Source organism: Pseudophryne corroboree, chromosome 8 (genome assembly GCF_028390025.1).
Source record: "Pseudophryne corroboree isolate aPseCor3 chromosome 8, aPseCor3.hap2, whole genome shotgun sequence".
Classification (NCBI taxonomy): domain Eukaryota; kingdom Metazoa; phylum Chordata; class Amphibia; order Anura; family Myobatrachidae; genus Pseudophryne; species Pseudophryne corroboree.
Window position 1 is genome coordinate 419,774,842 of NC_086451.1, and position 12,222 is coordinate 419,787,063.

Sequence of the window (12,222 nt, forward strand, 5' to 3'; positions counted from 1 at the left end):
TCTGTGCAATTCTAAGTTGTGCGTATGGGGAGTAGAAATCTATTTCTGATTTCCCGACAGTCAGAATCCCGGCGGTCGAAATCCCGACAGTCAAAGTACAGACATCGAGCGCAATGTGTCCCCTTGTGGCATTGCTGTGCTCACTATGCTTCGCTAGCCACACTATTATATTCCCCATCAGGTGGTGGTGTGGACCACCACCCTAGTTGGAATTCCGGGTCGTGGGCGGGATTTGGACTGCCAGCATTTTGACTGCTGTCGAGATCCTGGCTGTCGGGAACTTAACTGCATCCCTCTCTTACAGCTAGTATGGGTCTGGGGCTATACTAATGACGGCAGTTGCTGCAGCTGGTGGAAATCAAAAGGCAGCATGGCATACTTGCCTACCTGACCCTCTCCATGAGGGAGAAAATGCTCTGTTCCTGGACATTCCTGGTAATGTATGATTGCCATCACCTGTGGTGAAACACCTTCCTTATCAATTAACTAGCTCACCACAGGTGATGGCAATCATACATTACCAGGAAAGTCCAGGAACAGAGCATTTTCTCCCTCATGGAGAGGGTCAGGTAGGCAAGTCTGCAGCATGGCTTCCCTCTTGCAGAGGTACAGAGCCCTGCTATAGGCCTATGGAATCTGACATTAGCATAAGGTAGTAAATCTGACTGTCCGCTGCCAAGAGGGAGGGGGGAGAGGGTAAAAATTACCTGGTTCCAGGTCTGATGGAGGAACCCAGTGTGGGCCCCGTCCCCCATACCTGGCAGCAGCAGCAGCTGCAGCTCTTCTCCTCAGCCCAACACATGCTGCTATGTGCTGGGCTGCAGTGTGGCCATGGAGGCGCTTAAAATACCATTTTTTCAGTATTTTTTTCTTAGGGTGCATGACCACGCCCCCACACACCCTGAAAAGTACCTGGGCCCAGCCAGGCTCTTTACTGCCCTGACTACAGCTGCTCAGTGTCAGCCATCAGTATGTGCAGAGAGCAATGCACATTGACTCTGCCCAACTGATCAGCTGTAGAGAAGTGGATCTTAAGATGTGTACACACCAGATGATAGGTGTACCTAGCGGGGGAGCCGGCATTAGCAAGTGCATACACACTTGCTGATGCCGGTAGCTCCCGGCAGCATGGCTCTTGCTAATGACATCCCTCATCGGCCCTGCATGTAGGGTTGACGGAGGATGTCGCTGACGACCCCTAGGATGTGAGCATTGTCGGCGACATAGTGTGTACATACTGAACGATTTGAATGTTTTGATGTTCCGAACCATCAGAATCAGGCAAATCGGTATCGTCTAGTGTATACCCTGCTTTACACAGAACCTACATCCCTTGACTAAACATGTTTCTGTCAGATAAACCTATTAACACAGACCCGTTTGCAGAAACAAGAAATCACTAACCCATAAGGCCCTGAAAATGGCCAAGGTAAAAGCAAAGTACTACAGAACAACTCTGTTGAAGCAAATATAGGCAACATGTGCCAAGTGCCGTGATCAGAGGCCTTAGGAGCCTCAGATGACATGCTGTCATCTAGCAACGCCAGTAGGTTTTCCTTAACCCAGACCAAATGTAGATGGGTCAGAACAACCGTAACGTTTGAAGAAGAATACAATGCCCATCAACACAGATGGCATCACAGTCTTAGACTGACCATACTGGAAATAGACCCAAATAAAAGACGTTAGGCATTGCTGGTAGGACTACTGCCCAGCCAGCACCAGAAAGAAACGGCTACCAACCATGCCTACAGGAAATTCACTTGGAGCCCACTCCTTCCAAACCAATCTACTGTACAGTATACTAGCTTGATAATCAGGAGAATGGCAAACTATGCCAACTGGGTGATCATTAGGTGCCAGCCCTCAAAAAACGAGTGCCTCAGCGATGCTGTTGTCAACGCCTGAAACATGATGATCCAAAAAGCCAATACTGGCCCCCAGGTAATGCAGAATTAGGTGCCGCAAACAACCACAATGCCAAGGGTGAATTGGTCCGGTGATTGTTAATGGCCTGTATAATCCCAATGTTATCATACCAGTATACGATATTCCTGTCATGAAGTGGAGAGACTCATAGGCTAGCTCAACCGATATATTCATCGGTTATAATTCCAAAGGGAGCAAGTTAGTGTTCAGATCCTCCTGAACCAGTGGAAACCTCTGTTTGCTGCTCCTCTCTACTCTTAATATGGTATGTTGTGGCCAACCAATTTGCCCAGATGGTATTGCAACCCAGAAGACATACTACACTGACTAGAAAATGAAACAGATCTGGAGCTCACCTCCAATGGTAGGGCCAGCTGATTCCATAGGAATAAATTGATAACCTGAAATATCCATATAATCATGAGTATCCAGGGGGTAAATTTACTAAGATGGGAGTTCTATGTAAGATGGGATGTTGCCCATGGCAACCAATCAGATTCTACTTCTCATTTATCTAGCACCTTCTACAAGATAATACCTGAAATCTGATTGGTTGCTATTGGCAACATCCCATCTTACATAGAACTCCCATCTTAGTAAATTTACCCCCAGAAGTCCAGAACCTTCATCTGGACTACTTGCAGACAAGCCGATTGACCAGACACTAGAGGAGCAAGCATAAAGAGCATATTTAGAAGAACATGATGGCTCTAACATGAAGCAGAGATAATTCGCCCAGAGCCATGGAGAAGAAAAATAGGGGGTGGGGCCCTGGGCATAGGCTGTATCCTCCTGCTCAAGGAGATGGATGAGGAGCTACACCAAGGAATGGCGCTTGTAGGGGGAAAATTAAGGCAGGAGTAGAAAGAGTGGTGGATGGAGGGGGGCAGGTAACTCGACACTAGGATTTCTAATGTCAGAATTTACCCTGAAGACGCAAGGTGTAATGAGGTGTGATGAACTTTGTTGAAGAAAGCTTGCAGGTTGCAGCCCCCTGGGCTATCCCAGGATAGGATTGGTGATAGAAGTAGTAACATTTGCAAACCTGAGAGAGTAACTGAATGTACATTCGTTTAGGAGAGGCACTGCTGAGTAGAGCGATAGTTAATGCACAGATGATACTGCAGGACTGCAAGAGCAGTGTGACAGACTATGCACCGGAGATGCTGCAGGTTTGCAGGAGTAGAGTGAGGGTTAAAGCACAAGTCTGGAAGCAGGTTTGCAAGAGCAGAGAGACTGTGCACTGGAGATGCAGAAGATCTGCTGGAGTAGTGAAAGGAGAAATGCACAGGTAGTGTTACAAGACTGTAGCAGCAGTGTGAGTCTATGCATAGGCATGCTGTACCTCCCAACTGTCCCGATTTTCGAGGGACAGTCCCGTTTTTTGGGGACTGTCCCGCTGTCCCACCCGCGGGCCCCAGTGTTCCGCGGTTGGGGGGGCAGTTGGGAGTCTTTGTGTCTCGCTGCCCTGCTTAGCAGAGCAGCGGTGAATAGACGCTGTGCGCATGCGCACAGCGTCTATTCACTGAAGTCAGAGGGAGAGGGGGCATGCCAGCGGCTCACGGAGCGCTGGGCATGCCCCCTCAGTGACGAAAACGGGGCGTGGCTCGCGATCGTGGGTCATCCCGCGAAGCCATGCCCTTTTCTTAGGCCACACCCCTTTTTCGAGAGAGCGCGCGCCTTCGCCGCGCATGTGTCCCTCTTTAGGGAACTGTAAAGTTGGGCGGTATGCATAGGAGATGTTGCAGCCAAGGCATTGTGATACAAGGAGAGTTCTAGGAGGAGGCACAATTTCAACTGAAGCTCTGGAAAGGGGAACCATTCAATTTGCCGGCTGTCGGGATCCCGGCGTTCAAGATACCGACACAGGAATCCCAACAGCCGCAATGCGCTAGCTGGAATCCCGACAAAACTAGTGATGAGCGGGTTCGGTTTCTCGGAATCCGAACCCCCCCGAACTTCACCCATTTTACACGGTTCCGAGGCAGACTCGGATCCTCCCGCCTTGCTCGGTTAACCCGAGCGCGCCCGAACGTCATCATCCCGCTGTCGGATTCTCGCGAGATTTGTATTCTATATAAGGAGCCGCGCGTCGCCGCCATTTTCACTCGTGCATTGGAGATGATAGGGAGAGGACGTGCAGCGTTCTCTCAGTTTCTGTGTTCAGTGTGCTGCAAATATGTATGCTCAGTGTGCTGCAAATATCTGTGCTCAGTGTGCTTGCAAATATCTGTGCTCAGTGTGCTGAAAATATCTACGTTCTCTGCCTGAAAAACGCTCCATATCTGTGCTGCATTGTAGTATAGGAGGACAGTGCTGAATTTTGCTGACCAGTGACCACCAGTATTATATAGCAGTACGGTACAGTAGTCCACTGCTCTACCTACCTCTGTGTCGTCAAGTATACTATCCATCCATAACTGTGGTGCATTTTAGTTGTGCGCAGTATATATAGTAGGAGGACAGTGCAGAATTTTGCTGACCACCAGTATATAATATATAGCAGTACGGTACAGTAGTCCACTGCTCTACCTACCTCTGTGTCGTCAAGTATACTATCCATCCATACCTGTGGTGCATTTTAGTTGTGCGCAGTATTATATAGTAGGAGGACAGTGCAGAATTTTGCTGACCACCAGTATATAATATATAGCAGTACGGTACAGTAGGCCACTGCTCTACCTACCTCTGTGTCGTCAAGTATACTATCCATCCATACCTGTGGTGCATTTTAGTTGTGCGCAGTATTATATAGTAGGAGGACAGTGCAGAATTTTGCTGACCACCAGTATATAATATATAGCAGTACGGTACAGTAGTCCACTGCTCTACCTACCTCTGTGTAGTCAAGTATACTATCCATCCATACCTGTGGTGCATTTTAGTTGTGCGCAGTATTATATAGTAGGAGGACAGTGCAGAATTTTGCTGACCACCAGTATATAATATATAGCAGTACGGTACAGTAGTCCACTGCTCTACCTACCTCTGTGTCGTCAAGTATACTATCCATCCATACCTGTGGTGCATTTTAGTTGTGCGCAGTATTATATAGTAGGAGGACAGTGCAGAATTTTGCTGACCACCAGTATATAATATATAGCAGTACGGTACAGTAGGCCACTGCTCTACCTACCTCTGCGTCGTCAAGTATACTATCCATCCATACCTGTGGTGCATTTTAGTTGTGCGCAGTATATATAGTAGGAGGACAGTGCAGAATTTTGCTGACCACCAGTATATAATATATAGCAGTATGGTACAGTAGTCCACTGCTCTACCTACCTCTGTGTCGTCAAGTATACTATCCATCCATACCTGTGGTGCATTTTAGTTATGCGCAGTATTATATAGTAGGAGGACAGTGCAGAATTTTGCTGACCGCCAGTATATATATAGCAGTACGGTACAGTAGTCCATTGCTCTACCTCTGTGTCGTCAAGTATACTACAAAAGTTCAGTAAAATTACCCGAAAATCAAAATTAAAACCATCTGATGAGAAGCGTAAACTTGCCAATATGCCATTTACGACACGGAGTGGCAAGGAACGGCTGAGGCCCTGGCCTATGTTCATGGCTAGTGGTTCAGATTCACATGAGGATGGAAGCACTCATCCTCTCGCTAGAAAACTGCAGTGCCACTCCTAGGTGGGCCAGGTGTTTGTGTCGGCCACTTGGGTCGCTTAGCTTAGCCATCCAGCGACCTTGGTGCACCTCTTTTTTTCTTTGCATCATGTGCTGTTTGGGGACTGTTTTTTAAATCGGCCATCCTGTCTGACACTGCAGTGCCACTCCTAGATGGGCCAGGTGTTTGTGTCGGCCACTTGGGTCGCTTAGCTTAGCCATCCAGCGACCTTGGTGCACCTCTTTTTTTCTTTGCATCATGTGCTGTTTGGGGACTATTTTTAAATCGCCCATCCTGTCTGACACTGCAGTGCCACTTCTAGATGGGCCAGGTGTTTGTGTCGGCCACTTGGGTCGCTTAGCTTAGCCATCCAGCGACCTTGGTGCACCTCTTTTTTTCTTTGCATCATGTGCTGTTTGGGGACTATTTTTTAAATCGGCCATCCTGTCTGACACTGCAGTGCCACTCCTAGATGGGCCAGGTGTTTGTGTCGGCCACTTGGGTCGCTTAGCTTAGCCATCCAGCGACCTTGGTGCACCTCTTTTTTTCTTTGCATCATGTGCTGTTTGGGGACTATTTTTTAAATCGGCCATCCTGTGTGACACTGCAGTACCACTCCTAGATGGGCCAGATGTTTGTGTCAGCCACTTGGGTCGCTTAGCTTAGTCATCCAGCGACCTCGGTGCAAATTTTAGGACTAAAAATAATATTGTGAGGTGTGAGGTGTTCAGAATAGACTGGAAATGAGTGGAAATTATGGTTATTGAGGTTAATAATACTATGGGATCAAAATGACCCCCAAATTCTATGATTTAAGCCGTTTTTGAGGGTTTAAAAAACAAAAACAAAACACACCCGAATCCGACAAAAAAATTTCAGGGAGGTTTTGCCAAAACGCGTCCGAATCCAAAACACGACCGCGGAACCGAATCCAAAACCAAAACACAAAACCCGAAAAATTTCCGGTGCACATCACTTGACAAAACATGACTATTTCCACTCGTGGGTGTCCCGTCCACCGGTAAATGGTATGTATTCCCTGGAAAGATAGAAACCAAATAATGCACCAATGAAACAGAGACTCTTGCAGAATGAGTCCAGAAGGAGACACAGGAACACTGGATCACAAAGATATCCAGGAACCAGGAGCCGTAGATCTACTGACCATCCAGGCAAAGAGAGTGCACAGGAGTTGTTTAAATAGGCTGCCTCTAAATTTCCATTGGCCCGCTGCAAAGATAAATGAATCCAAGATCTGGCACTGCCACATGTTGTTAGGATATGGTGCGCTCTGTACCCAATGGCGCACCTAGGGGGGATTTCCGGGCACCCAGAAACCCCCCTCCACCCAAAAAAAAAAATATTATTTTTTTTTAGCTGCATGAGTATTATTAATGGCTGTCTAGCGTCCTCTGCAGCCTGCTGTCTTCCTGGTGGCACATGTAAGTGCTTAATAAAAGTTTATTTTAATTATAGTACATCTATATCCATGTGCATACACATATACACACATGTATATATATACATACATATAAACACACACACATATGATATATATATACATGCGTATATACGTGTACTGTATGTATATACAGGCAAAATGAACGTGCGGACAAAAGGAGCAACTTATGTAATAGAATTTTTAATGAAACTAATAAACCTGAGGAGGTACCCACATCAGATAACCTGGATAATATGTTCTGGGACATTGAGAGACTACTTGTCAAGGAAATTAAAGCTTGGTGGGACATCAAAGGTTTAGAACATTATGTCAATGTGGATAGAGTCCCTAGAGGCCTCATAATTTTAAAACAACCCACCTTTGGGACTGAAATCAAGCCTTCATGAAAGAATGGGATAACATTTTGCATAATTGTTCGATCAATTTAATGAGATTGCTCGTCACAGAGAAAAAACGTATTCTTGTGAATCTAGAAAAGGAGATTAATGAAACCGAAAAGGGCTTTGAGAACTTCAAAGACAAGGAAGACTTTAAGATTAATGAGAAAGTTCTAAACAAAAAGCTAGAACATATAGAGGACGTAGTAATTAGGAATAACGAAAAGAAGTTCAGTAGGGACAAACAGGATTACGAAAACAATCAAGTGAAAAACTGGAACAGGTTCAGTAAAGAAGGACCACAAGAAGGAAAAGGGAGAAGGGATTATTGGCAATCCATACCACAAAAAGGGAAAAGAAGATTACCTAGTCATACTTCACGGGAAAGGAGATATATACAGACTACCAACAGATTCTCAGCACTGCACAAATTGGACTCAACAAGAGAGGATGTTTTTTTATCCCCAGGCCCAAGTACGAAGGTCAGGGACACAATAAGAACCATGGAAGGAGAGAGGTATGCGTCACCACGAAAAAGACAGCTAGAAGAAGAGGATGTCGTGGGGGTGGCAGGAAAAAGTCGCTTCAAACGAAGGAATCTGCAGTAGGAAACCTTACACATAAGGGCATCTTCAATCTATCCAGCCATGATCTAACTACGCATGAAACTTCTCTCCTGAACAAAGGCTTGTCATTCGCACCTACAAAAGGGATGAATAAATTCGACACATTTGTGGACCTAAATAAATTTGTGAGGAAACTCACCCTGAAACGTCACTTTTTAAGGAAAGAAGATGCTGTTGTACGGAACTATGAGCAATCAAAATCAGGACTAAGACCAGTATCAAAATTCTACCCACTCGAATCTAAGGGCAACAACATAGGCATATTCTACGATCTTGTGATGAAAGACCTATGCGAGGCAGAGATCCAACCCATTAAAGAAAAAAACCTAACCAATAGAGAAAGACAAGCGATCAAACAAATTCAGGATAATAAGGACATTATTTTAAAACCAGCTGACAAAGGGGGAGGGCTGGTGATTATGGACCGCTCAGCATACATTGCGGAAGCCGAAAGACTTTTGGGAGATAGATCCTCCTACAAACCATTAATAGCGGATCCGAAGGAACTTTTTGTGGAGGAACTTAGAGCTATCCTCCTTAAAGGCCTTAGAAATGAAACATTATCTAAGGAAGAATACCAATACCTCCTTAACACCAACCCTGTGACCCCCATTTTTTACTTCCTCCCTAAAATCCATAAATCGATGACTAACCCACCTGGGAGGCCCATTGTGGCAGGAATTGATTCCCTAACCTCGCATCTATCAGAATATGTGGATATTTTCCTTAGAAAATACGTTATGGATTTACCAGCGTATCTTAAGGACACCACTTCAGTTCTCAACTCCATGGAATCGCAAGGATGGAAAGACACTTATAGATGGGTCACGATAGATGTGCAGTCTCTCTATACGTGCATCGAACATGAGAAGGGAATTCAGGCATGTAAGTTCTTCATGGATAAGGACCATCTCATCACAGACAATCACCAGACCTTCATTTGCGAAATTATGAATTTTATCTTGAAGCACAATTATTTTAAATTTTTGGATCAATTTTACCTCCAGACCTGTGGGACAGCAATGGGCACTATTTTTGCACCAAGTTTCGCTAATCTTTTTATGGGATATTGGGAAAACGAGTACATTTTTACTAACCATCCTTTTAATCCAAATATCATATTTTATAAGAGGTATATAGATGATATTTTAATCATATGGGATGGCGATGAATTATCTTTTAAAGAATTTTTAATCTATATTTCCGACAATACCATGAACCTGAAGTTTACCTCCAACAACAGTACGGAACAAATAGATTTCCTGGATCTGATACTGAGTCATCAAGGCAATGAGATTGTCACAATTTTTTTTTATTAAAAACGTGGACACAAACAGCTATGTTCACTATCAGAGTAATCATCTTCAACAATGGAAGAATAACATTCCCCTCTCACAGTTCACTAGGATTGCAAGGAACTGCAAGAAAGAGGAGGATCGCGATGCCCAATTGTCAATTTACACAGAGAGATTTAAAGAAAAAAAGTACCCTGATCATATTTTAACAGCAGCCAACACCAAAGTGAGAACCTTTGAGAGAAAAGATCTTCTGAAATATAAGTCAAAAGAAAACACCCAAGATACCGTCAGATTCATTACCGGTTACAGTAGACATGACAACCTGATTAAACGAACACTCAAATCACATTGGAATATATTGCTAATGGATCCCATTCTTAAAGACTACTTACCAACGGAACCACAGGTGGTATTCAGGAAATCACAGAATTTAAAAGACCTCCTTGCGCCAAGTATGTTGAGAAAACATGAAGCTCCCACAGGTGTACTACACAAATGTGTGGGCTGCTTCAAATGTGGTCATTGCAACATCTGCAAATACGTAAATCCAAACAGAAAGACATTTAAGAACACTGGTGAAACTAAGGAGTATAAGATTAAGCACTTTATTAACTGCAATACATCCTCGGTCATCTACTTCCTAGAGTGTCCCTGTAAGATGAAGTACATCACAAAACAAAGAGACCACTAAAAATCCGTATACAGGAGCACGTAAGGAATATTAAGAACAGAGTCCAAACGCATGCCGTATCCAGACATTTTTTACAACACCACGGCTCCAACCCGGAAGAACTTACATTCAAGGGCATGGAACTAGTGACACTCGGAGAAAGAGGAGGGGACCTCTCCAATCTACTATCAAGAAGAGAGATGTTCTGGATACATGAAATGAAATCACTCCATCCAGACGGACTGAATGAAGGCTACGAAATAGCCCCTTTTTTATGGACGTAAGCCTGATATTCCATTCCTCTCCCTCTAGTTACCATCCACCATACCTTTCTCCCCCGGATAGATGCAGAGAGGCATTAGAACCTCAGTTAAATTCCTTATTGTGAATGCCCAGATCCCAAATTACAGTCATACCACACTGGATATGCCCAAATTCGTCCGATCTTGGAAGCCAAGCAGTGTCGGCCCGGCCAGTACTGGGTAAGGAAACTTCCCAAGAAGACCGGGTGCTGTAATAATAACTGGATCAACGGCGCGCTCTCTATATCCATACTAATAATAAAAATACTTCTATGACGGTTTCTCCAATCATCTAAATGATAATGTTGCTTGCCATAGCAATTTTGTTAGTGCATTTATCCCATACTCAACATATGTACCTAAATCAGAACTTTTCCTGTTACCAATTTGTGACACATTATCTGACATGTCATCGTCCCCATAGGGACATGATATGCCTTAAATGCATATCAAATAAAGATCTTGATATAACCTTATTTTAACCTTAGCACCTAAGTCCACAGCAATATGAGGAATTTTTACTCAGACCATGTATTATAGATGCATTCCAAATGTTTATAAGCACTAATTCCGTTTTTATCTTTATTTATATGTGGCTTTCCGATTTTGGAGACAAAAGAAATATCTATTACCTATTCATTTGAATGAACTATATCTACGAAAACATGGCCGCCGCCAGCCGCTTCCACTCTATGGGACTGTCTAACCTCATAGGCTACAGTAAAATGGCCGCCGCACCTTCATGTGTACCAGCCGGCGCATGCTCAGAAGAACTTTCCGGACACCGGAAGTGGGGCGGAAATGACGCGAATTGCGTCATAAACCGGAACTGAACATCTCTGAACGTTTTTTATGATTTACAAAACATCCCTGCACATATAGCGCTTGGCTCCATATAAAACCTCCCTTTCCACCAGTTTCATGTATTATATGTTTTTTGCAATTTTATATCACAATACCAATTAACTACAGGAAGTGATGTAACCAAACACCTCCTACCCAGAGGGGTATATATAGATGATATGTCCCAGTATGCTCACTACCCCTTGATGAAGTCAGACCAGACGAAACGCGTTGGGTGATTCCTGCTACTATTGATATCCTCAGATAAGCTGCTTTTTTTGCTATACCGAATTTTTATATATATGAATTTTTCTGTATAATTTTAGCCTCTTTTATTTCTCATTTTTAGCAAAAAATATTTTTAGCACTACCGTACCTTGTCTTTTACATGCCTTTTAGAATGTTTTTTAAACAATTTAAAAACAGTTTTTAAAACATTCTTATATGGTATATTTTTATGTTTAAATCCTTTTTTTATATGTACAATTGTCCTAAACGTTCTTTGTAATAAATCTCTCTGTTTTGAGAAATCTTCTGCATAGTCACTTAGATTTTGTACCACCTAAGGTCGCTTGGATCTCATCCACTTTTTCCAATTTTTACTCTTACTGCACACGTACAAGTGCGGGTCGTATTTAAGATCTAGCAGACGCCCCATATATAGAGGGGAGTGGTTTATAGTGACTAGATGTGTTTTTTTGGGGCACATCCATAAACGACATACTAAGTATTTCTGCTATATCTCTGGCGCTGTTGGTTTACACTATACACATATATATATATATATATATATATATATTCACGAAGCGACGGCGGCACTCATACAGACTTGCTCAAAGCTTTATAAAAATTGTAGATTTATTTTCCAACGGCGTTTCGGGGATAAACCCCGTCGTCAGGGACAGCACATCACAAACAGACAATACCAACATTACACTTATATAGGCAAGACAATCCTATCTAAAATTGATTAATCATACTCACCTGTCCTTAGCCGCTGACCGCCCGCTCTCCGCTATAGACATAGTGGGAACTCCGAAATGACGTGTACAGACGGCGCCGGACAGGCGAGCTGACGTCGTGACGTCGG

At 43.8% G+C, this 12,222-nt stretch overlaps 1 pseudogene; it reads left to right on the forward strand.

The window, feature by feature from the left end:
* The first annotated feature begins 10,389 nt into the window (after positions 1-10,389).
* Positions 10,390-10,507, forward strand: LOC134950128 (5S ribosomal RNA; annotated as a pseudogene).
* Positions 10,508-12,222: the final 1,715 nt, after the last annotated feature.